The sequence below is a fragment of the Lepidochelys kempii genome, chromosome 16, assembly GCF_965140285.1.
Source record: "Lepidochelys kempii isolate rLepKem1 chromosome 16, rLepKem1.hap1, whole genome shotgun sequence".
In the NCBI taxonomy this organism is placed as follows: domain Eukaryota; kingdom Metazoa; phylum Chordata; order Testudines; family Cheloniidae; genus Lepidochelys; species Lepidochelys kempii.
The window spans coordinates 25498444-25525935 of NC_136395.1; the positions used below are offsets into that span (position 1 = coordinate 25498444).

At 42.7% G+C, this 27492-nt stretch overlaps 2 protein-coding genes across 5 annotated transcripts in view; one reads left to right on the forward strand and one right to left on the reverse strand.

The window, feature by feature from the left end:
* Nucleotides 1–10806, reverse strand: part of STRBP (spermatid perinuclear RNA binding protein) — a 100366-nt gene extending 89560 nt beyond the window's left edge. For 2 of the 4 annotated variants that reach the window (XM_073314531.2, XM_073314528.2), the window contains exon 1: nt 10695–10805. The gene's annotated coding sequence lies outside the window, so the exon portion shown is untranslated. Of the gene's footprint in view, nt 1–10694 lie in introns of all 4 variants that reach the window. The other 2 variants (XM_073314532.2, XM_073314530.1) reach the window with 2 other exon arrangements.
* Nucleotides 10807–11797: 991 nt separating this feature from the next.
* Nucleotides 11798–27492, forward strand: part of CRB2 (crumbs cell polarity complex component 2) — a 143690-nt gene continuing 127995 nt past the window's right edge. Inside the window, exon 1 of the mRNA XM_073314524.2 lies at nt 11798–11883. The gene's annotated coding sequence lies outside the window, so the exon portion shown is untranslated. The remainder of the gene's footprint in view (nt 11884–27492) is intronic.

Genomic DNA, 27492 nt, shown 5'->3' on the forward strand with positions numbered 1-27492 from the left:
GTAAACTGTTTTGTTTAAAACCAGATCTGTATATTGCTTCCTTTTATTTGCTTGGTACTAAAGACCATATCTGTAAAGGCAGAGTTCGGTTAAGACTTCATTTGCTTATGATGCTTATTCTCCACCGCACAGCGTAATCCCCTGGAATGTAAAGATTGGTTAATAGAGGGAAATGACTGAGCTCCCAAAGAGGTGAAGGAACAGGCTGCAGGAACCAAACCAACATAAAAAGTGACAATTCTATATCCATGCAAGTATGATTGATAATAAAGAACAAATGGAGAGGAAGGGGAGCCATAAACAGCATATCACTTTATTTTTCTGGCTGTCGTCATCATCAACTCATGATCTGCCTCAGCTGCCCATCTTAAAACAGATACAATGATACTTGCTCTTTACAAATTGCTTTGAGATCTACAAATAGAAGTACCAAGTACAATTATTATCAGTAATTTCAGATAAAATGGGTATGTAAGGAAAAAAGTGCTACAGTGAAACAATCACTGCAAGCAAAGTTATTCCTGTGCAGGGAGTTTTTCAAAGTGTTCAAGGAGGTGACAAAAGCTCTAGCAGGAATAAAGAGTCTAATGCCACATTCAGATGTTGCAACATATTTTCGCTGCTGCCAATATGAAGTGGTATCAGATGTATTCATAGAGCAACGAAGAGCAGCACCAAGTTTTTCCACAATTCAATTTTATCTAAAAAAATCAACTCAATTTAAAATATCCCAGCTACAGGAGGATTCTAACTTGCCTTCGGGTGGGAGTTACGATTCTTTCCTTATACTGATTTAGGCAACCATGTTTCCTTCTCAGCATCCCACCTATCTGCTGAAGATGAGGTGGTGCATGTAGATGTGGATTCAAAGCAAACCGAGCTACTTTATAAGACCATGTTATTGGCAACAACCAACCTGATCCTGACCCCCAAAAGTAAAGATGCTAGCTGCTTTGCCTTTTTCTTGTATTTAGAGCAGTGGTTCTCAATCTGCAACCCAATCAACACAGAGCTGTGGCCCACGTAACATCCTCAGGGCCACACAGGTAATACTGGATGCAGCCCACAATGGTAAATAGGTTGAGAACCACTGATTTGGAGTCAGAGTTTGAGGCCAGAAGGGACCACCAGGTCATCCAGTCTGACCTGTATCACCGGCCTTTAAACACCACACAGCACCTACACACCAAGCCCAACAACCCAAATTAGACCAAGTATTAAAGCCCTCAGGAGTATAAACCATTGTATTTATTTGGTTTACTGTCTTTTCTAGGGTGCTCATCACCTTACTTATCCACACACAATTCTTGCTAATTTTAGCCTAATACCCGTGTGATGTAGGAAAATATTCCATCGCCTTTCATTTTACAGAGCAAAATGAAGCTTGGAGACATTAAGTCATGTAGCAAGTCAGAGGTAGAGCCTGGAACCCAGGTCTCCCTATCCCTCGTCCTATAGCTTAACCACAAGAGCATTTCCATAGGAGTAAGACAGTTGTGTAAAAGGCTTCTTTCCTTTTAAACCAGATCAGGGTCTCCTTTGTCACCTTAACCGGGAGATGGGGTCACCTACAGAGTGTTTGTCTTTATTTCTGACTTTAAGATAAATGTCCATGACCTAGCTTGGATGTCACAAAGTACTGCTACCTAGACTAGTAAGTAATGATGACTATCAAGTTGCACCACACCTATACACAGAGACACACCTGAGCCACTTTAAAGCCATTAGCTGAACCATTTGGCTAACTCTGAGAAACAAGCTAAGTCACTATCTGATCAGACACCTGGACAGACCAACTGAGAAGCCAAAAAACTCCCACCCTATTTGTGAAATTCAATTTTCCACACTTCCAATCAGGAGATCACATAGGAGCTGCTTATTCAGGTTCTTATAGCTGCATTAAAAAGTACAAGCCAACTGAAAGATGTATGCTGCTGAAGAAAAGCATCCTGCATCAAAGTTGGATTTTCATGTGCATGTGTGTGTTTTTGTTTTTTATTCTGTTGATTAAGAACCGCTATTAGGGAAAGGAAGAGGAAAGCAGACACAAAACGTAAACTCAGATTCACTAAATCTGTCTCTTCACAAAAATGGCTTCAGCAAAATTTTAAGATTATAATGCCAAAATAGCCAGGGATGTACCTTCCTGTTTGAGATCCACTCTTTTCCTTGTCATCTTGCTGCATCTGCAAACCACAGAGGCATTTGAGCTGTAGCTTCTTCAATTTAAGGAAGAGGAGCTGCTGGCACGACTCACTTTATGATGGACCTGAACTCTGGTGTTTAAAACGACCCCATGGTCCAATATTGACATTTGGGTCACAGTACACCCAGTTTCTGGCAAAGTAAGGGTTAACTGACACTAGGATTTATGGCTGTGGTGGCTTTTCTTCCTATACCTCCTAGTTTGGGGGAGGGGCAGCTGCTACATCATTTGCATTCCTATAATTGTATTTCTAATTTACCGTAAAGTCACAAAACTCTGGACACAAACATATCTGATGCTTTGATCTAACACCTAAATACATAAAACTCTATAGTTGCCACCTAGGCAACTTCCTACCTTCCGTTCATACAATCCAAAACCCTGGAAATGCACTTATTGATGGTGTTCAAAAGCCAGCATGGCTCCAGGCTGCACAACCACCACAGAATTTGCTACACAATTAGCTATGTTGCACAGCCAAAGGAAAAGCAAGATTCCCCAACACAAAGGAAACATCAGTTCAGCAACAGGTGTCGGCATCTGCAACTGGTAACAAGTAATGATATATGTTCCTCTGGACAACTGGCCTTCCCAACCTTCTTTACACTCAGTAAATAAAGTAGGATGGCCATCTCCACACCAGAATCAGCATCTAGTACACAACTATGAGAACATTATGTAGCTTCTTCACAACAGAGCCAAGAAAACTAGCTGTGCAGGATCTCTTTCATACTTCTCCCCACTCCCCTTCACCAGCTTGCTGGAATGAAGTTGGAGAAGCACTACATTCCATTCCCCACCGCTGCCAGTGCCACATTGAGGCCCTGGTAATTAGCTACCTGTTAATCAGGGTTATTTAAATTTGAGTCCAACGGTCAACTAAATGACAACATGGACTATTTGGCACTTTGAGATCACCTGATGAAAAGAGCTATACAAGAGCCAGGTATTCTTATTAGTTTTTAAGTTGACGCACAAACATCCAAAGCCCAATTCTGCTCTGTGTCTGCATAAGTGAGGGTAACTTGGGTAAGGGTTACAGAGTTGGCTCTATATCCTAGCTTCACATACTACAGTGTAATAAAAAACGAGGTTCACTCCTAATACAGGAAACTGCCAAATAACAGGACTTCAAAGACTTCTACAGTTACATTTTCACATGCTTTATTTTCTTTTTTAATAGAAACAAACATGCCCTTCCCTCTGCCCACTCATTCGTGTTGTCTTGGATACCTTTTTTTCATCCATCCAGACACCACCCGCTAGTCCAAGTGATACCGTTAGTACATCTGTCCACTGTTTTGGTAAATGGGCAAAGAAAAGATCATTTGCATCAAGTTTAAATGCTGCTTCCTTTGTGTGCAAAGTCATCCGCAATGTTAGTATATTCACGTACTTCAACAATGTGCAGCTGAATGCAACATCTTGGCCCACGCTATCTTACTGGGTTTTGTACTCTTTGTGTCTTTCTACATAAGAAACCATGTAAGATCTTTCACTTGGATGTCAAGTTTACTGAAAGTGTTAAATGAATTACACAGGCAACAATGATTTGACTGCTTTAAGATTAAGAAAACCACACCACGCGAGGTCCTGTAGCCAGCAATAAAAATTCCGCAGGTGCAGAACTTCCACACCACCCTGTCGACCTAGAAACACCTAGGGATTTATTACAACCTACTTCAGAATTCTCTCACTTTTCAAGTGGAAATGGCCCATGAGGTGTTACAGAATTCTAGTGGCTCTGATTTTATTATTGGTGTAATCAACTGTACAGCTTGGAAATTAACTACATGAGCAATGCCTCTGCAAGTGATGCTGTATCTATGCCTCAAGTAAGGCTAAAGTTACAGCAAGGCTCAACAGTCAGATCACTGGTGGACACCCAAGTTTACCAGATGAAATAAAGAACGGAAATTGTTCCCAGTGAATGTCCTAGGCCGCCCCCCCAATCACAGGAATTAGAGAATTAAAGACCATCTCCGATCAACTTGTCCATCCCTCTTGCCTTTGCATTATGCTGTCAGTTTCTCAGTATATGAGTTCACTTTCTGTTATGTCAAATTAGGTTAAGTTAAAATAATTATTTCATTCCTTTCACTGTTAACCGCTTCAGGAAGTTTAACAATCTAAATGCCAATTATTTTCTAAGATTTTTTTCAGACCCACTTAATATTTCAGTAAAAACCTATTTCAAATAAATGCAAAACAAAAACTTGCAACCACAATATTAAATTTACAGTAATACCCAGGGATGCCCCAGTTTTGTTTGATTTTTTAAGCATATAATTTAAAGTAGTTTTTTCCCCTATGTAGATGATGCATGAAGGAGAAAGTCACTGTTAGAAAAGCTTAGAACTACGGGCATACAAACCTCAAACCAGACAAATTAGAGTCTAGTAAAACAGCATATAATTAACATTTTGTTATGTCAATCACAAGCAGCATCTTGAGGCTCTTTACGACTAATACACCAAACCACAACATAAAAAATGTTTTAAATCATCCCCTACAGAGAGAATAGCTAACTGTCAACTATTCAAGGGATTTCCCTAAATGAACAAGCAACTAGATTCTTAGAATTAACTCTCTTCAATATCAGTGTTTTGAACACACATTTACTACCTATTTCCTCAATCAATTACAGAAACTATACCATAAAAACGGACTTTACACAGCTACAGAAAGTCAAACTGGAAGATTAACACACAGATTGTAATAATCTATGATCTTTATTACCTTGAGCAATCAATCAGCAGATGACCAAGTGGCCCAGTAGTCTGGCAGCCCAGCACTGGCATATGGGACAGCTATGGGATCAGTCTCAGAATTCCTTGCTCTCTGGCTAGAAGAACCAGAGGCTGAGAGAGTCAGAGAAGACGCTCACAAGGGACAAACGGAATAGCCTGTACCATGTGCGCGCACATACACACAACTTTTCCTTAGATCTCTTAACTAAGTACTAAGGCTGGTGGTAGTAGCACTGATGGTCTAGGCAGGGTAAATCAACAGCATCAGACCTACATTTCCATTTCCACTCCCACCACTGATGGGAGATTAAAAGAAAACTCAGCATAGATGCACTACAAAGCAAAAAAGTAAACACAAGGCAGTAGAGTTGGATGGAACAGGGTCTAGCCCCCTTTTGTTCCAGGATGATTGGTAGAGCCCTGAAACCTGCAGATAGCCAAAAATATCTACACCCGCAGTTGCCAATATCCACGGGTCATTTTTGCGGATTGCAGATCGGCTGTGGATACAAATGTTGTATCTGTGCAGGGGTCTAATGATTGGGAGTCAGAGGACAAAGAATGCAACATTAAGATAGGTCAGCTACAAAATAAAGTCAGGAAATGCAAAGGTCAAGGAATATACAGCTATGTTAACTTGACCAGGTTGCACATATGTAGTAATTCCTGTGCCAGCTTTTGAGATTGGTGGTGATGGGAGGAGGGTGTTGTTTGTGGTGGATTTGTATTGTTTTGGTTAAAGGGACATCAATTTGCCAGTTTAAAAAGTAAGTTAAAAGTAGTTTCAGTTATTACACCTGCCCAAGTCCCTCTCCTCCTTCCCCTGATGCCTTTTGTAGGTTTATACCATATTTTCCTACTTTTATCAGTGTTTTTCTGTCCCCAGTGCTCAGTAAGAGACTCAGACAAACAAGAAATTGCCTATACAAAGTGCCAACAAATGCACAGGTCAAACTGAAATAATATCTCTCTCTAGTCTTGCAGTTAATATTAAGTGCTCTTTGTAAGAGAAGTAAAAATTTCAAGACAGTTTAGAGCCATTCATTTAACCCACTTCATTCATGAGTGACCCTACTTTCTCTCATTTTCAGGTTAAGGCACTGGGTGGTTTGTTGATTTGGGGGAGGCAGGTGAGAAAGGGGAGGCAGAGAGAGGATTGTGCTGCATCTACACAAACTGTCCCAGAAGCAGCATAAAACACACCACCACCCACCACCACCACCATATTCACCCTGTCTGTTGTGGTCTGACCATGGGCCGAAGCTGGGCCCATGGTCAGACCACAACAGACAGGGAGAATATCTACTAGCGAAGAAATGGCTTTGCTAAACCCTGCTAAACGTCTTAACAGATGCCTTGTTGAGCATGCTCACAAGTGACTTTTCACTTGCTTATAACTTGTTAACCAACCAGAGCATTGCCCCTCCTCCAGTCATGAACGTGCTCTTTAAAGAGCTCTATTTACATGCCAAGTCTCAAAGTTCAGCTGCTACCAAAGCAACATGGAAAAATTTGTGGTTTTATTTTATTATTATTCTGCAGTGAGGTTTTCAGACTTGCACAGCACAACGTGGCTGATCAAGCTTCCTTCAAACTTCCAAAAAGGATTCCCCTTTCAGCCGAGAGCAAGCGTTCAAAATCTCAGTCCTGCAGGACACCTCCGCAGAATTTTAGGAATGAGGGGTTTTGAACCTTAACAGTTTAGCAGCCTTAATTGGCTCAAGGTCTGCTTTGCCTAGAATTTACTTTCAAACCCCTGTGTGTGACCAGGACTCCCTCTTTCAAATGGGTCCTCAAAGCTCAACCTCTTAATTGACGCTCACACCCACCTGAGCCACACCAGTGAAACTGCTGTTCCCTGCCCTTTATTTAAAAACGGCATTCCAAGATAGAGTTTTCCTTTAGGTCTCCCAGTAATTATGTACGGGATTTCTATTGTGCATTTAGACAATATGCTCCCTGTGGTTTTCTTGTACAGTGACAATCACATTGCCAGTAATTTTAATAATAATAATAATTTCAGTACCTCCAAGTAGATGCATGTACAGCAGTATATACAAAAGCAATTCCTTTACAAAAAAAAAGGGGGGGGGGATTAGTAATGGAAACAAAAACAATTATACCAAGGATGCTAAGACAGCACCACACACTATGCTAAGAGCGGCAAGATTGTTAGGAACGGACAACTGAACACACCAAAATCTTACCAGTGCCAATCACAAATGATACCATCTCTCTCCCATGCCCATCACACCAGAATGGAGTAAAAGCAACAGACTGGAAAGTTCCAGACAGAAATAGTGATGACGTTGCCAAGAACTTTCAGAGGTGAGTCCAACTTCCTAAAAACCACCAAGAAGCCAGTGGAAGCTAGAAACGGCCCAGACGGGCTGTCATGTATTTCCTATTTCTCCGTACTGGCAACCAGCCACAAGGTCCCATCACTTACAGTAAGTCTTTGACTGCACACGCAAGACTTGGAGCCTTTTCAATGCTTGAAAAGGCCCTTTGCTTTTCAGAGATCGGCTTGTAGCATCACCCACACAAGGTGTTATTGTAAGGCCCGTAAAAGATCTATGTAGAGACACTAACACTTCCCCCTCCACCCCACAAAAAAGCAATGCCAAGTTTTTAAGGCTCTTCTTCCCAAGACACACAACTAGCCAGCTCTTCACATCCTTCTTCCACTCTCTTCTCAATAGACACTGGGCCTCATGCCTCCACCATCACTTCCTTTGGGTCCCTCTTAAAGTGTCACCACTGTTACCTCAAAAAAATCACTTCACTAACAATCATTTCTTTACCAATGTTACAAGGACCTTACATTATTCAGTACTTTTACAAATGCTACGTGGGTCACTATTTATGTTCTGCTTATTATTTGCATTTCTCTCAGTTTGGACAATGAATTAAAAAAAATCAACTAAATCAGTCTCACTTTCACTCTTTAATTGTGCAAGATTGGGGCTCCAGACAAATATACATTCTGATCAATGCTGGATCATAGCTGTTTTCACTGGAATTATTTTTTAATTGTGCAAACATTTTTATTGGCTTGGGGATTTAAAATAGCTTGTTTTAAAAAAATGTAAATGATGAGTCAAATTTAAGCTAAAAGTGTTGCTTCAAATATATACTTCTTCCAAGAGACCAAGAAACCCCGGTCTCTATCCCAGTACTAAATTACAGACAATTTAAATAAATATGGAACTAACCAGACATGTATGAAACTTCATGTAGATTTTTCTTACATGATATCCTGCAGCTTTACATGGTCTATTTAGATTACAAGCTCTTTGGAGTAACGCCGTTTTTTCTTAATGTCCATAGCACACTTTCAGTGCTATGTATATAAATAATCAGATATGCAAGTGGATAACATAATTTCTGTTTTTATTGAAAACTAAGTTTTGCTCTAGTCATCATCCCTCCACTGATTCCCCAGCTATCTTTCACTGCGGTTCCCCCATCGCCACCGAAATCAGTGGGTTAATGATTAATACCCAGTACAGACCAAATCCAGAAAGAAAAAAATAGAAAGAAAGACACAGCTCTCTCAATTAGAAGAGATGCAAAACTGTCACAGGAATCAAAGATACCTAGACACAGCACAGAATATTCACAAGTCACCGGGAAGCATGACCATTTCATTTTTTAAATGAAGGTAGGCTAGTAGACAATACAATGCACCACACCAACTAAGCAGTAGCAAAATTCTGACCACAAGCCCTTAATTCTGTCAACCAAGAACATATGTAAGGATATAAGAAAACGGCCACTGGGTCAAACCAAAGGTCCATCTAGCCCAGTTTCCTGTCTTCTGACAATAGCCAATGCCAAATACCCCAGAGGGAATAAACAGAACAAGTAATTTCATGACAATTTCTCCCTGTTTTAAAGCACCACACTTCCACATAAAGGAGTTCCCTCCTCTCTCTGGGCTGAAAGGTCCTTTTATTATTCTCTACAGAGGTAATATTGCAGCTAAACAAATTCACCTCCATGCCCAACAGACCAATCCAAGTGACACTGGGCACAAACTAAGGACAATGCTTTCATAATGGCTGAACCACTAGCTAACATTCCTGCCCAGGCCAGGTGCACACCTGCTCCCAAGTACGCACCCATCCCATGCACAAAACAGGGCAGGAGGATTTAGCGCAAAAACAGCTTCCTGTGCCTAAGACGCTACCTGCACTAGGACCCCTAAGGGACAGGGTTCTCACAACCAGCCCTGCAAAGTCAGATGCACAATCCCTCCCCCCCCCCCCCAAATTCCCAAATGACACCACAAAAAAACTGAAAAAACAGATTAGAAAGAAGAAAAGGAGTACTTGGGGCACCTTAGAGACTAACCAATTTATTTGAGCATGAGCTTTCGTGAGCTACAGCTTCGCCAATCATGAGCTGCCCCAGCAGCGCCAACCCCCCATTCACTGTCTGCATCAGCAGCCTCCCTGGCGCCCCCAGTGGCTGTCCCCACACAAGAACATCCCCTTGTTCATAGTCCCCAAAAGGACCCGTGTATGTATGCACACTGTGCCTCAAAGAGCAGTCCCCCAATCCGTGCACCGCCCCCGATTCTCACACTCCCAGCTCCCCAACCTCCATCCCTGTCTCCAGCTTCTCCACACCCACTGCACACAGCATCCAGCAGCCCTGGCTGTGGAACCCCACAGCTGTCCATGCACCCAGCCCGCCTGCAGCCCCCCCAGGCGGCCCCCATGTATCATGCCCCTATCTTCCCCCACCCCCTCCCGCTGAGCCCCATCCCACCTACCGGTGCACCCTGCCTGCAGGCCCCCACATGCACCCCGCCCCCCACGGGCCTCCCCCTGCTCCCCATGCACCCCGCCCCCCATTGCCCTACACACGCCTCCCCTACTCCCCCATTGCCGCACACGCGCCCCCCTGCTCCTCGCCCCCCATTGCCCCCCATGCACCTCCCCCTGCTCCCCATTGCCCCCCACGTGCCCCCTGCTCCCCATACACCCCACCCCACGCGCCTCCCCCTGCTCCCCATTGCCGCACACACAACCCCCCTGCTCCCCGCCCCCCATTGCCCCCCACGCACCTCCCCCTGCTCTCCATTGCCCCACACATGCCCCCCTTCTCCCCGTCCACCCCGCCCCCCATGCGCCTCCCCCTGCTCCCCATTGCCCCCCATGCGCCCCCCCGCTCCCCGTGCACCCCGCCCCCCATTGCCCCCCACGCGCCTCCCCCACCCCCCATTGCCCCCCACGCGCCCCCCCGCTCCCCATTGCCCCCCACGCGCCCCCCCGCTCCCCGTGCACCCCGCTCCCCATTGCCCCCCACGCGCCTCCCCCTGCTCCCCACGCGCCCCCGCTTCCCATTGCCCCCCACGCGCCCCCTGCTCCCCATTGCCCCCCACGCGCCCCCCTGCTCCCCGTGCACCCCGCCCCCCACGCGCCCCCCTGCTCCCCGTGCACCCCGCCCCCCACGCGCCCCCCTGCTCCCCGTGCACCCCGCCCCCCACGCGCCCCCGTTTCCCGTGCACCCCGCCCCCCACGCGCCCCCCTGCTCCCCGTGCACCCCGCCCCCCACGCGCCCCCCCCTGCTGCCCGTGCCCCGTCCCATCCCCCATCTGTGCACCTCCCCCCCCCAGTGCCGTGTCCTGCCCTTGCCCGCAGCGCCCGGCGCAGTGGGAGGGGCGGCGTCCGGTCCCCGCCCCCCGGGGGTGTCTCCGAGGGAGGCCCCCGGCCCCGACGGCCCCTTACCCCACTCTCCGCCGCCGCCAGTGCAGCCCCGGTCCCCGTCCCGGCTCCGTCCCCTCGCCCAGCGCCTCCGGCTCCGCAGCAGCGAGCGGGGCTCCGGCACGTGACAACGCCCCGCGCCCCCATAGGCTGGAGCTGCCGGGCAACGCGAGCCCGCCCCCTCCCTGCACCTGAGCGAGCGCCTTACGCTAACCACGTAGGGATGCCGGCCCTCACGACGCAAGCGGCCGGCTCGCCGGTAGGCAAATGCCCCCCTGCAAAATTGACGTAAAGTCCTCTCGCTTCGAGAAGCCGGCCCCTTACCTGAGACCATCGCTCCTTGCGTGAGCGGCGTAACCTCGCCGGCCTCCCGTCCCTTCGCGTTTACGGAGATTCCGTAAGTCTGGTGGTTAGGGAAGGCCGAGGCCGCACCTGAGACAGTTCCGTACGTAAATCCCGTAACTCTTCAAAGAGGTCAGTGTCTCTTACGGACTTTCCGTAACGCTCCCGGCACTGGGGCTGCACCTGAGGGTGCTTTTCTTAGGCAAGCGCGGTAGCCGCCACTAGCGTAGGTAATGCTGTGATGCTTGCGCAACTTTCGTAGTAGAGTTGGTGGAGTCCCCTCTGCCCTTCCCTTGGGGGTGGGGCGGGAGTGAGGGGCTGAGGTGAGGGGCAGGTGGGAGCAGGGGTTCTTCGTCCCCACCTCGGACCTAGGGAGCTGTTCCCATTTCCCCCCCCCCCCGAGGCATTATCCTCACCAAGTGAGCAAAAACCATGAGCCTGGCCTTAAAAATGTACAACATTCAACAAGAAGAACCTCTAGCTGTTGGGTTATTCTCATTTGCTTTCCATTTCCTGAGCAGGTAAGGGTCATGTTTTCCAGCTTTTCCCCACAAACACAAGGGTTAATGACTTTTTGGCTTCCCTAATTAAAGCTGAGATTCACCCATAATCACTTACTGCTGGAGCTGCAACTTTAAGAAAAAAAAAAACAAACCCAAATCAATAGACGCCTGGTAAGCACCGGAACCTAACCAATAGGTTTATTCAAGTCAACCTCTAGCTTTCCTGCAATAGTTCTTCCTAACCCAGGTCATCTGTCCATTCTAGAACTTCAGGTACAGAATGAACACTTGAGAGTTACCATGATCACTTCAGATGTAGAGCATCTCAATCAAATACACTGATGTGTCCTTAAAGCTCTGCAAAAACTGTGAGTGTGGGTTATTTTGGGTGCCTGTTTGATGGAAACCTTAGGTTTTGCTTCAGTGGAATTACCACAGGTTTACCCCTAAAACATGAGGCAACCCTAGCCAATATTTTCAAATGAGTGCCTAAAGTTAAGATCATAAAGCCGTAATTAGGTACCTAAGTAAGATTTTTCTGAAGATGTAGGAACATCAGTCAGTGGAAATTGGCAGCACCAACTTTCAGGTGCTTATGTGTCTACACACCCAATTTTCAAGACGTTAGCCCATGGTAGTAAACTATACAATATCACTTTTTTCCCTGAAGGATCCTAAGTTCCCTTTTAAAAACAAATTTTATACCTATGGTAAAAATTAAAGGGGTCCACTTCTGGGATGGAAGGCATGAATAGCCAATCTGCACAGCATACCGCACCACATGGGCTGAGGAAATATTTGACTGAGAAGGACAATGGGATCACGAGATCTTCAGTGCCCAGGTAGAGCAGTTCCTAATGTCCCAACTTGTAGCAAGTGGCAAGGAACTCAGTTTGTTTCCTTGAAGAATAAATGGCTGAGCTGTACCTGAGCTTTCTTGGTTTCTAGATATTTTACACCAAGCGTGGAGCCCTTGGGCCCTAACCCTGAAAATATTACAGGTATGCTTAATTTCATGCACTATAAATAGTCCCATTGAGGTCAGTGGAAATAGTTACAGTGTGTAAAGTTAACCATGGAGTGGGATCTAAGCCATCACCCGAGCTTTACAGTTATACCTTTATAAGTCACCTCATGTTTCTGCCATGTAAACAGGGGACAACATTAGAATGTTTGTGGCTTAGAAGAGAAGTAATCACAAGAAATCTCTACCATTGCTTTAAAGTCTGGGGTGAAGATTTTCAAAGCAATGAAAAATGTCTGGCTAAAACCCCTGTATTGCTTTAAAAAATTCAGCCTCTGCCTTTTCTAATTCTGTTTCGAGAAGGGACAAGAAAATGGTTGCTAGAAAATCAAGGACTGGTCCAAAGACTTGATGTGAAGAAGTGGTAGTTTTATTTGAAATTGATGATTGCAGATGAAGATGCAGCAGAAACTGAGACCAGGGAAAGGATATTGGAGGAGATAATGGAATGGAAGGGACAGCAAAAAGAGGGTGGAGTGACTGCACAGAGGAGCAAAACATGTAGCAAAGAAAGAAAAATCTGCAGGAGACAGTCAATGTGTTTTAGAAAGTGGAGCTTTTGCAGAGGTCGGAAAAAGAGATTTTCAGTTAGGGTCTGAATTATATGTTTTATGAAATCTCACATTTTTCTGTTGAGTTGCTCTCCCTTGGGCTAGTGCTTTGCCAAGGGCAAAAGCATTGAGGAGAGGGGATTGATGGATTATTTTAGAATACAGGAGATTGCAAGGGCTTTGGTACTGCAGTACAAGGTTATAAATTTAACAAGGGAAAGAGCATCTGAGTTTTGAAAGAAGCTATTTAACATCTTTCTTTAGGGATCTGTGGGGGAAAGGAAGAAAGTTGCGTTTACAGGTGCAAAGACATTCCAGTGGTGAGGATCTGAGTTACACTACAAGGAGTATTGGCATTAATGAAAGGTTATCATCTTGATACAGGTTGAAAGGTATAAGCTTAACTCTTTTATTGGGGTAGTGTATTGGCATAATAGAGATTTTCTTGTAGATGGGTGGCTATAGTGGAAGCCATATGCATGCATCTCCTCGCAGAATTTATCCCAAAAGTATCATATAGGGCCTGAACCTGCATTCCTTGTGCACTCAAAAATCAGGGATTTCAGTGGGAATTTTGGGTGCCCAATAATAATACTTCTATAATGCTTTCTATGTTCAAAGCACTGTACAGACAATTAATCCTCCCAACACACTGGTGAGGTAAGTATTATTATCCCCATTGGACAGATGGTGAAACTGAGACAGAAAGATGATATGACTTGCCCAAGGCCATATCCAAAATAAGTAGCATAGCTAAGGATAGGCTCTTAACTCTGTGCTCATAACACCAGACCTCACTGTATACAAGGATGGGATATGGGTAATATAGACAGAATAAGAACTGTGATATCCTTGGAGTAACTGAAACTTCACTAAATAAAGATTGAAATGTGCCTGTGGCACGAACACAACCAAATCTGAAGGGTAGGTATTACCTTTGAAGAAATAAGAGTATATGAATTTAATTTTGAACTTGGATTTGAATTGAAAAGGATAATGGGACTTCCAAAATAGATATGTTTGTGGAAATGTAAACATTCTAACTGAAGGGAGGGGGGGAATCCAATTAACTTTTTCTGAGTATGCTGTTGTGCCTTGTTATGTCTTTTTCTATCTCTTGGATTGTCAGATCCTCAAGGAAGGGACTATCTGTTTTTTAGATTATTACTTAGGTTTTGTACCGCAACAAGTACATTGGAATCTAACCAATTATAACTAAGAATAACACACAAATCTAAGATGCTAATGCAGGGAGAGAGGATCAAAGAAATAGTCTCAGGAGATTTTGGATGCTTACCACAGATGTATTCTGAACAAGCGTATGTGTCTGTCTGAAGTTACAGCAACACAGATTTCACTACATGGTTTTTAGGAGTAACCAAGCTCAAAGAATATTGTAGAAGTCCTAGGAAATGAGGCAGATATCGTAAACAAAAACAACATTAATGAACACACCTAGTGACCATATCCTTGGAACGTGTTTGTTATCCTTGGAACATTTTTAAATGTAGTGTTTAAGAAGTGATAATTAATAAATACACACACACACGTACGTTAACATTAAATGGAAATTTAAATAAGTTGATTGGAACCAACTGCTACCTGGGTGTGTGCAGAGGGGAATAGGAGAGACTTAATACCAAAAAGGAGAGTAAGAGACAGAAGAGTTAAAAGTGTAAATGTGTGACATTTTTTTAAATGTAAACCTCAGAAATACAGATGGATGATTTTTATTAGGAATTGATCAAATAATAATAGTTCCTGTATAGTGCTATACAGAATCCAACTGCTGTACAAACATTAACTAATGCTTGTGATACTTCTGTAAGGCAGATAAATATTATCCCCATTTTATAGCTGTAGAAATAGACACAAAGTAGGGTTCCAGAGTGAGTCTTGAGATTAGAACTCAGGAGTTCCTGGCTCCCAGCTTTGTGCTCAGATAATGCTGCTTCAAATAGAAGAGGACTGATAAAAGTTTAACAAAATGCATATTAGTGCAAAAACCACAAACCCTTAACAATGCAAAAATCTGAATAACTTTGTGTTTCTGTTCTTTATCACTTAAGAAAACGGAGAACTAGACATGATGTCTAGTAGACATTCTAATTTACTTGGAAGTCTCGAACTTTTATTTCCTAAGCTCACTAGCATAACAAAATGCATCAAACTATGCCCAAATCTTACTCATGTGAGTTGTCCCATTGAAAGCAGTGGACCTGATTTTGAACTTGTTGAATTCAATGGGACTACTTGCATGAGTAAGGAAATCAGCAGAGTTCAGCCTTGTGAGTTGGTTTGATTAGCCTAATGCAGAAGAAATTATTCCATACACTGTATATCTGATGCAGAAATTCAACATCCAATAATAAGTAAAAGATAGAGACAGGGCGGCAGCTGGTGTATATGACCAATTTATTAAACCATTTTCATGAGGGCAGGAAATAACGAAAAGGCAGAGGATAGAAAAGGGGCTTTATAGTTACTCCTTGTCACTGATTTTATGTTTGGAGGCAATGAACCAGACAGTGAAATCTGCAGTGAGGTAGCCCCAAGGGTGAGCATAAAGTGGAAGATATAACAACAGCTACAAATACTGTAGTGAAGACTAAATGGCTATTAGCTATAATAAAGGGGGTGGGGGAAACACTAAGTGAGCAAGTATGATGTGTAATCCATCACATTTTAAGGGCTTGTTGGTGTTTATCTACAATGAGAAGATTCAAACAGAGTTTAGGAGAAGAGCCATTTTTAATATATTCTTCTTTATAAAAAAAGGAAACTCTATTTATGAGACTGATCTGTTGTCCAGTGACCCAGTTCTTTACAGATTCCAAGTTCTGCCTTCAGACTCTTGTACGCAGTTCCCACTAAAACTAACAGGATATGTATTGTATCTGAGGGCAGAGTTTGGTCCACATATAGAGTTAAAATGCTGAAATCGGGCCTTTTCAGGAAGATTATAAAGCCTGTGCCTAACTTTAAGCACGTGAGTAGTCCAGTAGATCTCACAAGGACCAGGAAATAACAGAATAACAGAGGAAGGGAAAAAGGGCTTTGTTACATGCCATCTTGCTAAATTCAGGCCCCCGCTTTAGGAAAATACTCGAGCATCTGCCTAACTTTAAGCATATGAATAGTCCCACTGATATTCCATAAATTTAAATGGGACTATTCATATGCTTAAAGTTAGGCAGATGCTTAATACCTTCCTGAACTGGAACCTGGAATTAGATGGTAAGCCAAGTGCTCATATGCAAATGCAAAGATCTTGGAAGGAAATCTCAGTAAGGCATGACAAATCTACCTGTCTTTAATGACACAATCAGCAAAAAGTTGGTTGCAATAACAACACACTAGAAAATGTTTTCTGAGGCAACTTTTCCAACTTCTAACTCTTTTACGTTATAGAAAAGGAGAACAAAATAAGTTTGGAGAAAGAAGTCACTAAGAAACCAAAGGGGAGGAAGAAAACAAATGTGGACTGAAAAAGAATGTAGGAAGTATGTGAGTCAGATGTCACCTGGCTTTATATAGAAAAGCCCCATAGAGAGCAGAAGGTGAAAAGTCACTAACTACAAGATTTGAAATAAAGGATTATAATATAAGCAGTCACAAAGAGCAGGAGAATAAGTGAAGGGTGGATGAAAGGTGCATTCAGGAACAGAGAATATTAAAAAAAAAAAAATCCAGATGAACGGTCACCCCACAGAGTAGTAGAAACCAAAGGGACTGAAAATACAATTGCAAAACTATGCTTAAAAACAAAAAGAAGAAGAAGAAAAGGGGAAAAAAGTAAAAATATAAAGGAAACATTTTATCATTGGGGTGAGTGGGGAAGAGGAAGCAGTGAGGATTTAGCAAATAAAGCTGGATTGAACTTTCTCTTCATCTCAGTAGCTCTGTTCTCTCTAGAGGGCATAGAAAGAGGAGTCACAAACCATAGGAAATGCAGAAGAGATGGATGAGTTTAAAATATCCACTACTTATGTTTACAACATTGCCCTACTAGAGCAGTGCTTGTGCATCATAGAAGTCACTGTCTATAACTCCTTTTACAGTCATACTGTTTCGTTGGGGCACATTTTCCAGTGGTTGTTCCTGAGAAATGAGAGAACCTTTCTATTAACAAATCTCAATTAGTTGACAAACTCACAAGTGCCACTAATTCTGGGGAATCTATTCCCATACACTTATGTTTTCCACAAAGACTGTCATGCTGGATGAAATGTCCTGTGAATGGATACTTCTCAAAGTCTGAAGTGCACTGCTTTTGACCATTTAGACTATTGCTGTCTTATTATCACTTTTTTAAAGATGGACAAATGAAGGCCTGGTCTACCCCTTAAATTTAGGTGGAGGTAGTAAAAATCCACATTGGGGGTTAGGTTGGCATATCTACATTGCTAAGGGTATGGATTTTTCACACCCCTGAGAGAGACAACTCCATCAATCTAAATTTTTTTTCTGGCATGATGTGATCAGCTGAAGTGCTCTTGCACAAGTCCCTAGTTTTGAGTGCTCATAGCAGGGTGTTTTCAACACGGAGAAGCTATAAAACTGGAATTCAGTTTCCCAGTTCCTTAACCAGTCTGAACTTCAGGGCTTGGTACTTAACACACTGGTTCACTCAGGATTTTTGCTTGAGTGGGTGATTGGCAGGTTAGTTTGTTTATAGTTTATTATTTATATAACACCTAAAAGTGTACAACCCTGGGTGCTCTAGAGAATAAGTGCAAAGACAACCTGTTGAAGTTATAAGCCCTTCTCCTTTCCATCCCCAAAAAGTAACCTGGATTTAGCATGGAAAGTCTAAGACACCCTAGCTACATCAGTGCTGTCAGGCTTGTCTTTGTTATAACCTAGTTTCATACCACTCTGCCACCTTTTTGTCACTATCAAAAATAAATGTGGTGTGCTCAGCAAGTAGGGGAGAAATGTTGTGCTGAATATTTGAATCAGATGCCCGATTTTTTTTCAGGCCTGTGTATCTTAAGGATTCTTCTTCTCCTCTCCTATTTGTGGAACTAGATTTTTAAAAATATGGATATCCTGTTGTGTGCCATGCTTGTTCATAGAAGGGCAGAGTCATGACTCTGGAGTACATACACTGCTGTAAAAAATAATTGCAGAGGACTCTGCTAATGGAGGTACCGTGTATTATTCACCGTCATTCCCTCAGAGGCTGATGATACTGATTCTGGATAGTACTCTTCAGTCTCTCCTAGCCCAAGTAAACAGATACTATTAATGAAAAGCCCAGAGTTCACTTACAAGATAGTAGCAAACATTACCCATGTCCTTTTAGTGGACATGCCAAGCCATCTCTCTGCATACCACCTTTGTAAGTCCCCATCCACATCTGTCAAGGTGCTCTTACAAATCTGCATAGTAACATGAAACAAGGAAGGGTTTCCACAGCTGAAAGAGTTGAAAACCAAAGACACTGTCAAACTATTAACCTTCAGTGATAATCCAGTTGAAATTAATAGTAAGGACAGGGTGCTGATGGACCACCTGGGATCTCCAAATCCTTAACTTCCCTAAGTTTTAATTTGGAAAAACAGGGCCCTGATGTACCAGCAGGCCTTTATTGTTCCTCTCTTCTTGTTGAGGGAAGCTTCTGGAGTTTTCTCTTCACCTATGGCACCCTAGCAGGACTTGGGAAGTTAATGTTGGGAGTTGTAGGGCATCTCTACTACTCAGCCTGTCTGTGCAGGGAAAGCAATAGCAAGAAGATTCTGCATTGGCGTGTGGATCTGGTGAGCCTGAGGCTGCAGGTTCCTCCACAGTGTTTTGTAGGTACTTGCTTTAGGCAGTCAGGATTCCCATCATTGAGTAATGGTATTAAGCTTCTCATGACTGACCCTTTGTCCACAACTCCCTTTTACCCATTTGAATACTTTTTTAAACAGGGCAGGGAAGAATATGTACTGTATTGCTCTACTGTAAATGTCCAGAAAAGGGCTGGACTGTATGGAGAAGCATTTGGATTGTTTATGAGCAATGTCTTGAGCCTCTGTAAGTGTATTAAATTGTAATGCACAATTTTAAGTAAATGGTTTGATTGTTTTAATCATGGGAACCCTGAATAATTTACATTTGTGGTCAGCAGTCAACCACTTTATCTCGACAGTGGTGTAAATCAACATGGTCAGTGTTTACTGAACTAACAAGAGAAGAGAGATAATGAATTAACCCCGAAACCTGGCCATCCTTTGTATCATGTGGACAGGACACAACATATGTAAATATGAGGAGGCTTGTGCATATGGCAAGTAGGCAAATACTTTTGGGAATATTTATGTCCTTATTAAAGGACTGATTGTATAGTCAAGGGGTTATTTTTCTGAGGCGGGATGCAAGTAGGGCAGAGAAGGAAAGAGTGGAGGATTGGGGGGGTGGGGGGGGAGGGGAGTCATGAGGGTCCCACAGTGAAGTGGTCCACTAGTCTTTCTCCTCTGCTTTGAAGGTTGGGGTTGAAACGCTGTCATCATTCCAAAGGGAAAACAACTTGGGTGGTCTCTTTATTGCTAACCTATGGCATAACTTGATAGGTCTGGGCCTCTTTTGAAAAGAGGCCCTGGAATAGAAGGGGTTTTCCAGGTCAAGGCTGAAAGCAAAATATCCCCTATAACATGAGCCTCTGTACTGCACCCATATTTTTCTAAATGATTTGGCTCATCTTTAATGTTTATGCTGCTTTCTAAAATAAACCCAGCTTCCTTCCCTGCGGGTGTTGAATTTAACATCAACAATTAGTGGGCTTTTTAATCTCTAAATGTTAATTTCTCTGTTTTCAATCTGTTTCTGGTATAAAAAGTTTTTCTTTTCACTGATTTTTTTTCATTATTTTTTAAGCCTCATGGTCCTTTCCTCCATCCTATGTCCATTTCATTTTGTATGGGGTTGCTCGTTTTTTGATAGAAGCAAGAGGTAAGTGTTAATCAGTGACCCTGAAACCTGTAATCCTAGCTAAGGGTTGAGTGGGTTTGTTGGCATTATAATCATTGTAGAGAAGTCCTTACTCCCAGATCTGTTTTCATCAGTGGAAGTAGAGAGATGTCAGGGGACTCATTTGAAAAAAAAAAAAAAACCACCTTTGAACCTTGCAGGATTGGTCCCTACATTTTTAACTGTTTTTATGGTCTATTCAGATTTTGAAGGCAAACATACATATTAAACCTCAAAGTTCTAAACAGAAATAGAAATTCTCATGCAATTTTGCTGTGTATGCATATTTTATGCATATTTTGCCATGTGTATAATATAATGTGTGTGTACATAGAAATGCCTTGCTCTGATTGCTTTTTCCTACATGCTTTTGAGGCTGCTAGAATCTCCTTTCCTCATTAGTTGTGCAGGAGGTTTTTATTAACCAGTTAAATAATTCCTATTCAACTGCATTGTTATCCTCTCTTGCTTGTATGATTATCATAGCTGCCTCTCAGCAGTTCTGCCTCCTGTGCCCTCTGGTATCTCTTGATGTGCAGCTTTAACTTAACAAATAAATGTAAAAAGCATATTAAATACGGATGATGAGAGAGGTATGATTTTTTATTTATCCTACTTACTATTTGGTGACTTAAATGTTTTCAGCTCCTCTAATTACTTATTTAAGACCTATTGATTTCTCAGGGTTCTGCTGGGAGGCCTTGTGGAATTCTCTGTCACACAAATAGCATTATAGCTGCCTGCAAATTAAAGTGAGCAGACAGAATGCTGTAGCATTACAATAACCAGGCAGAGGGCTTATTTTAACCCAAGTTTCCTGTGAAATATTTATGTACTGATTTAAATACTAAAGAGCTGGTATCCACACAGCAGTGAAAATACAACTATATCTCATCCAGCTGCTGCATCTTAGACCTGGAACTTCCCTAGCTAATTCCCCTGCCCTAAGATGTTCTACAGGCATTCATCTTGGTGGCCTAGAGGGTTAGTGTCCTGTACAAAGGACTGAGGTTTGAGTCCTAGTGCTAGTCTCTTGCTCCCCAGATTTGAGTGCTGATTACCTTGAACAAGATGTGACTAAAGTTAAATATGTTCAAAAGTGTTTGTAGAATTTGGGGCTTAAGTAGTGAATGTCTTAGAAGTGGGGCAAAGGTGCTTCCCACTCTTCCGGGATAACTGTACACATTCTGGCTATCAAATTTTGATGTGAAAGTAAGTCATAATGTCTGGAGCTGTTTTGCTGACCCTTGAGCTGTATACTGGACAGAGGTGCTAATACAAATGCTCTTTATAATTTTTCTAGGGCATCACTCAACATCTATGCATATCACTTCTCTAAGGGTACATCTACAGTGCAGCTGATTGTCCATCGGAGCTGAAAATTACACACAGACACACTAGCTTTGATCAAGCTAGTGTGCTAAAAAGTAGCCACGGCAGCAGAGGTGGTGGCATCCCCACACAAGTACTTACCTAGGGTCTCAGACAGGATTGTATGTGAGTGGCTAGCCTGTGCTTCGGCAGCTACGTTGCTATTTTTAGTAAACTAGCTCGATCAAAACTAGTATTTGTACAGCTATTTAAGCTTGAAATTACACCTCCAGGTGCAGTGTGGATGCGTCCCAAGAGAAGACCATTTGAGTTTTGACATGGGGGAATCTATGTAAAGAATTCCTGTGTGGGCCTGGACAAGTGTCAGTGAAATGCTTCTTAGAGCAGCCTTACTCAGGTGGAGTATTAAAGTATTTCCACAGACCTGCAGAGGAGCCACGGCCTATTATCTAAATCTTTTCTGCGGACAAGAGGTGAGTTGTTGATGGGCCTTTTCCAGAGAACAACGCAAGGGGCAAAAGGATGAGGGTATATGAGCCTATGTGCTAGCTGAACAACACTTAGTGGAGGCTTCTGGTGCTCTTACCTTGGAGATTTGGAGTGCAGGCCTCAGGTTCAGCTTTGACCAAGCTGAACAGGGAGACAGATGGACTTCAGGCCTCTACTAGGTTCTTTATTATTCCAGCCACCACTTGCAGGTCAAAATCATCCATATCACAGAGTTTATGAGAGAAGCAGTTAGCCCTAATAATTCAATACAATGAGGACTTGTCTCTCCAAAAGCATATATAGAAGAGTGAGTCAGATGTGTCACTAGGCTTCCAGAAAGCTGGGGGGCTGCCTTCCCTCCCCTGCTTGACTGTTTGGAAGTTTTATTCCCTCCCACCCTTTACTTCTACTATGTAACTCTATTTTTGTGTGTGTGAAAGGTACTAAACAGAGAACTCCAGGTAAAAGTGGGCCCTAATAAGGTCGATAGATGGAGTGCTCTGAATTTTGTTAGTTCTGCTTCCTTAAATGAAGTCTACAGTAGAATCTTAAGTCTTCCACACAGAGGCGAAGATGAAAATAGCTGTGTATGTGAAGGGTCTGTTTTCGATGCATCAGTAGGAGTTATGTGTAATATGGGGAAAAATAGATCACGTCTTCTGAGGAAGTTTCAGGGAAGCCACGTATTAGTATATGTGGTGATTGGAACAGACAACTGGATGCCTAGATTACAGGATTCCAGTCTCAACTCTATTATTTATTTTTGGTGACTGACCTTGGTTAAGTCACCAGACTCTTCTGTTTCTCACTTCACCCTGTCTATAAATGGGGGATAATACTACAAATCTCACGGAGAGTTTGTGAGACTTGCTTAATTAACGTTAGTAAAATCTCTTTGGCTAATGGCTGCTAAAACAGTCCAAATTATCACTGGGAAGGAGCAATAGTCTGTTTCTGTAGCTTCGAGATTTCAGTGCTGTTGGAGCAAACCATCATCAAACCTGGTTTTGTTTGTTTGTTTGTTTGTTTTTGATTTGGTTGGTTGGTTTGTTTAAGATCAGCCTTCCCTTTTAATTCATTTTCCCTTTCAGGCAAGAATGTTTGCTTAGAGTGTGTTGGAAATGCTTAGTGTTTTGATAGCACCCGTGTGGGACTGATGAGGTGTTTCATCCCTCTTTTTCTAAGAAAAATCCAGGAAATTTCTTCTAAAATTCCACAGAGGTTCCTTTTCATCTCTGATCTCACATTTAACCTTAACTTGAATAATTCCCCCCATCAGTATAATAAACAATGATATGTGATTGGTATAGAGCAAGCAATATTTTCAAAGGATAATTTCCTATTGAGAATTTTTTTTGTGGGGAAAGCTGATTAGGGGTGTCACAATTGGTATGGCGGGGTGTGTTCATAGCAGGAAATACTCATGGGGAGTTGGGGTTTTATGTTGTGCAAAATTAAATGGTTTGTAAACAACTGTAAAATTTCAGTTGGGGAAGGGGGAAAGCAAAAGATTTTTCTCTTGTTTTATTTCAGCTCTGCTGCATTTCTGCATCTTGCAGTCAGTAGCCAACCTGCAAATCAGCACTCCCACAGGATAACAATCTTCCAGGCTTATGTTGCTTGTATCCTGAAGCACAGCTGCTCTTCCCTTGGGATGCGCAGAATGCAGTCAACACTACTTCTTTATTCTGCAATCACTAATTGATGTGTGGCTTGGTAACTTCCAGCAAGGTCACAGAACTGGCAGCTCCCAAAGCAAAGTGTCCTACTGAAAATTTAAAGGGAAACAGCAGGGTTATTTAAAAATGATGTCATGCTAGAAAGAATTTTCTCCTTTAGGAAAAAAAATCAATCAGTATGTTAACTATAAGGGCTTACTTTTTACTGATGCAATAATCCAAGATTTGGAAACAGCACTGATGTTAGTGAGAATGCAAAAGCTTGCTCATCTGTCAGTCTTCTCCGCTGGGTTTCTGTGTAATAACCTATTGTACAGAAATGCTGCATTCTCTCTCCATGTGATGCTGCTTCTCTTGTCTTCCATTCTAACAGGGCCTCAGCACTTTAATTATAGTTCAAATCTTTTAAAGGTGAAAGATTTTTTTTTAAGCAAGTGTAATTTGACCTTTTCAAGATTTCTTTCTTTACAGATTACTTGTTCCCATGCTGGCACTGAAAGGCACTCATGGTGTGTCTTTGTAAGAGGGCTGCAAAACAGACATTTTGACTTCTGAGAGCTGACATTCTGATTAATCAGGCACTTGATTATCTGAAAGATGATGGAAATTCATAAAAACTAAACTGTCATTTACCAAACGCCACAATCTGTGTTACAAGAAATATTGCAAATATGTCACTTGTTAAACACTACGCAAAAAGTGCTCACTGCCTTTGATAAAATGGCTTCTGTTATAATAATGCTACCTTTTAACACTGAATGCTGGCGGCAGCACCCAGAGGGTATTATTACAATGAGACTGTCCTGTTTTCCAGCTCCAGACCATGTTATCCCAGTGTCAGAGTTCTGTAGTTGTAGTTTGAGCCATTTTAGGAATATTTACTTTTTAAAGAAAACTGGGTGTAAATTATTTCCAGCCTGGAGGATGAAGGGATGGCTTAGCAGTCCTAACCTCCAGGTTTGAAATATGTTTGTAAGCCTAGGTTCAAATCACCTCATCCCTTCTGAGTTAGACAAGTTAAGTATCATGCCATTTAAGGGGAGATTTTCATAGGCACAAGGGCAGTTAGGTGCCCAACTCCCCTTTGTGCCTTTGAAAATATCCCCTTTAATGTTTGGGGAGTTTTCAGCTGAAACCTTAAAAAAACAAGGTCTTCTCTGTTCTGCTGGGCTTTACAGATTCAAATAGGACTCCCCCTGCCAGAAACAGAGGATGGAAACCTTCAAGGGATATGGAGAAGGAGGGGCAGCCTACTGCTGTATGGTTGGGAGGCGAAGGAGATCTGATCTTCAGCTGTTTAGTGGAAACTGTTCTTTCTAAGGATTTTCAAATGTGGAGGGCTGAATGTCTTTCTAAGGGTTGTCTTCAGCATTGTTCTTTCAGGATAAGAGCAATGAGTTAGAGGATGTTGCTGTAGCATCAAAACTATTCCACTAAATGCAAGAACAACTAAAAGGTGCCTTCCCTCTAAAGTGGAGTGGAGCAGGATGCTGGCTTAAATTTTTTTTTAAGAAGAAAAAGCTGTACCTTCAGATTTCATATGGGAGCTGCCTCCACTTTTTCCAAGGAGAATGCATTGCATTTAACTCTTAGAGCCCTGAGATCTGGTGCATGCCTTCTTGGCACTGAGGCATAGATGAATATATTCACCGTGTGATGCAATCCCACCGTAATGCCCAGTTTGACATCCTCTGCCTTTTCCCTCTGTTTAATCCTCCTGATATCCTCTCTATGTGCCCCCCACGTGCTTACAAATGTTAACTTACTTATGAATACCCCCCAATAAACTGTGACACGTGACCCACCCTGACTTTTGTCACGGATGCTGGCCCTTTACTGCGATGCTGAACCCTTTTGTAGCTCACCAGCCCACCATCCTGATCCCTCTCTGAGCTGCTAAATCTTCACCTCCAAAGCACTGTGTTTTTTCTCCTGTAAGTCCCCACCAGTTAAGAAAGGCAAATCCTGTGGTCTTGTCGCACTTGATCACATGCTGTTGGTGCCTTCTGCTATTCTCTACCTCCTCACAGGTACCTAGTCCTGAGCACACTCGTACAATGCATCACTTTCCCCATTGCTCCAATTCCTAATTTTCCTAGCACAGGAAATTCCAAGTGTCCTGAAATTAGGTCTCATTTTGAGGGTTAAAGAACTTGAATGCTTTCCAAAGGTCTGGAATTCAAGCCTTTTGCTTTTCAGGGAAGTCTCTTATCCTCAGCTCTTCAAAACACCTACATACTGAGACTGTAACCTAAGCTAGATCTGCATTTTTCTTTGTTGGCAAACTGGCAGACTTGAAATCTCTGGCAGCAGTTGCCTCCGGTGTTATGTACTGAACCAGATTTGGTTAGATGAGTTCTAGGATCCAGGTGGGTATTGCTGACAATAAAATCCAAGCCCCAAACGGAATCTTCTGTAGTGGAGGCTACTAGTTTCCTCTGTGATCCGTTGGTAAACGGTACAAACCCAGTATCAGTGGACATGGATTGCTGTGGAGAACTGGACAGTGTTCAAGCAGAAAAAGACCTCTCTCAGGAAGAGACTGAATTTTGGACATCATTTGTACTATGAATGTCATAGCTAAGATTCAATGTGTGCAGTTGGTGACCTCCTTTATTGCTTCCTGTGTGTGCGTGTCATGGTTATGGGGGGTGCTACACTTTTGACCTCTTTTAGTCCCTCTCAAGTATGCCCCTCTGGTGACAGGTTTTGCTATCTTCATCCCTCTCTGGGTTGAACCATATGATCCTAGACACCCTTCATGTTTACCACCCATGAAAAAAATGACAGGCCCAACTATATTCAGCACCTGCCAGACGTTTCTCTCTGGGAGCCTATGACCAACAACTGATTAAATATACTCAAAACACCTTCATCAAAACAAGTATCATTTATTCATCTAAAGGCACATAGCATTCAGAGGAGCAAGTTAAAACAAACAATGCCTTCGTGCCTGAACGTTATCCTTTCTTTGCAAGTTTTGGTAAATTCCACTCAGCTCAGACACTCTTCCAGAATTCTCTGTCTCTCCCGCAGCATCTCCCCCAAGCAGCTGCTGCCCACCTGCTCACCTTACTCTCGAGTCTGGGGGTTTTTAAAAGAGGGCCAGGAAAAACAAGTGAGATTTTATAGACAAAATGGCAATAGATGCACAGATCATCACAGCACAAAATGACACGAAGACACTGTATAACATCATTATACAGGAAGAAGAACAAACAGAGGGCTGACCAGTACAAGATAATGAGGGTAATGTAACAATGAAGTCATCAGAACAATTAAATATATGGAGGGAGTACTTTAGTTAACTACTGAATGGAAAACCATTGCCCCAACACAGAGGAAGGAGAAGATCTGGACCTCAAACTAAGACCTATCACTAGAGTAGAAGTAGAGAGGCCAGTAAAAATAAGTTAAAAAGTGGAAAGACACCAAGTCCGGACAACATTCCAAAGGATATTCTTAAGGCAGACTTGAACACAAGTAGACATTTTGAAAGGCCTCTCACAAAAACTGTGTGTGGGGGGGGAAATACCAAACAAGTGGTCATATATTGTAGCTGTCAAAGATACGAGATCTCAGTCAGTGCAAATAGAGAAGGGGCATTCAATTGCTTTCTATCCCAAATAAAATACTTAGAGTATGATCCTAGACAGACTAAAGAAAGCAGTAGATTCAAGGCTATTGCAAGGACAGCCAGGGTTCAGACAAGAGAAATAATGCACAGATAAAATAGTAACCCTATGGATCATCATAGATTGAATGGCAGTGCCCACTTTACATGAATTTCACAGATTTCCAAAAAGCCTCTGACACAGTGGACAGAACAGTCTTATGGAAGTTGATATGCCACTATGGAATCCCCTAGAAATTCGTGAATATTGTTTAGTGCTTCTCTGGAAATATGACATGCCAAGCAACACATAATGGCAAACCAACTAAGTCATT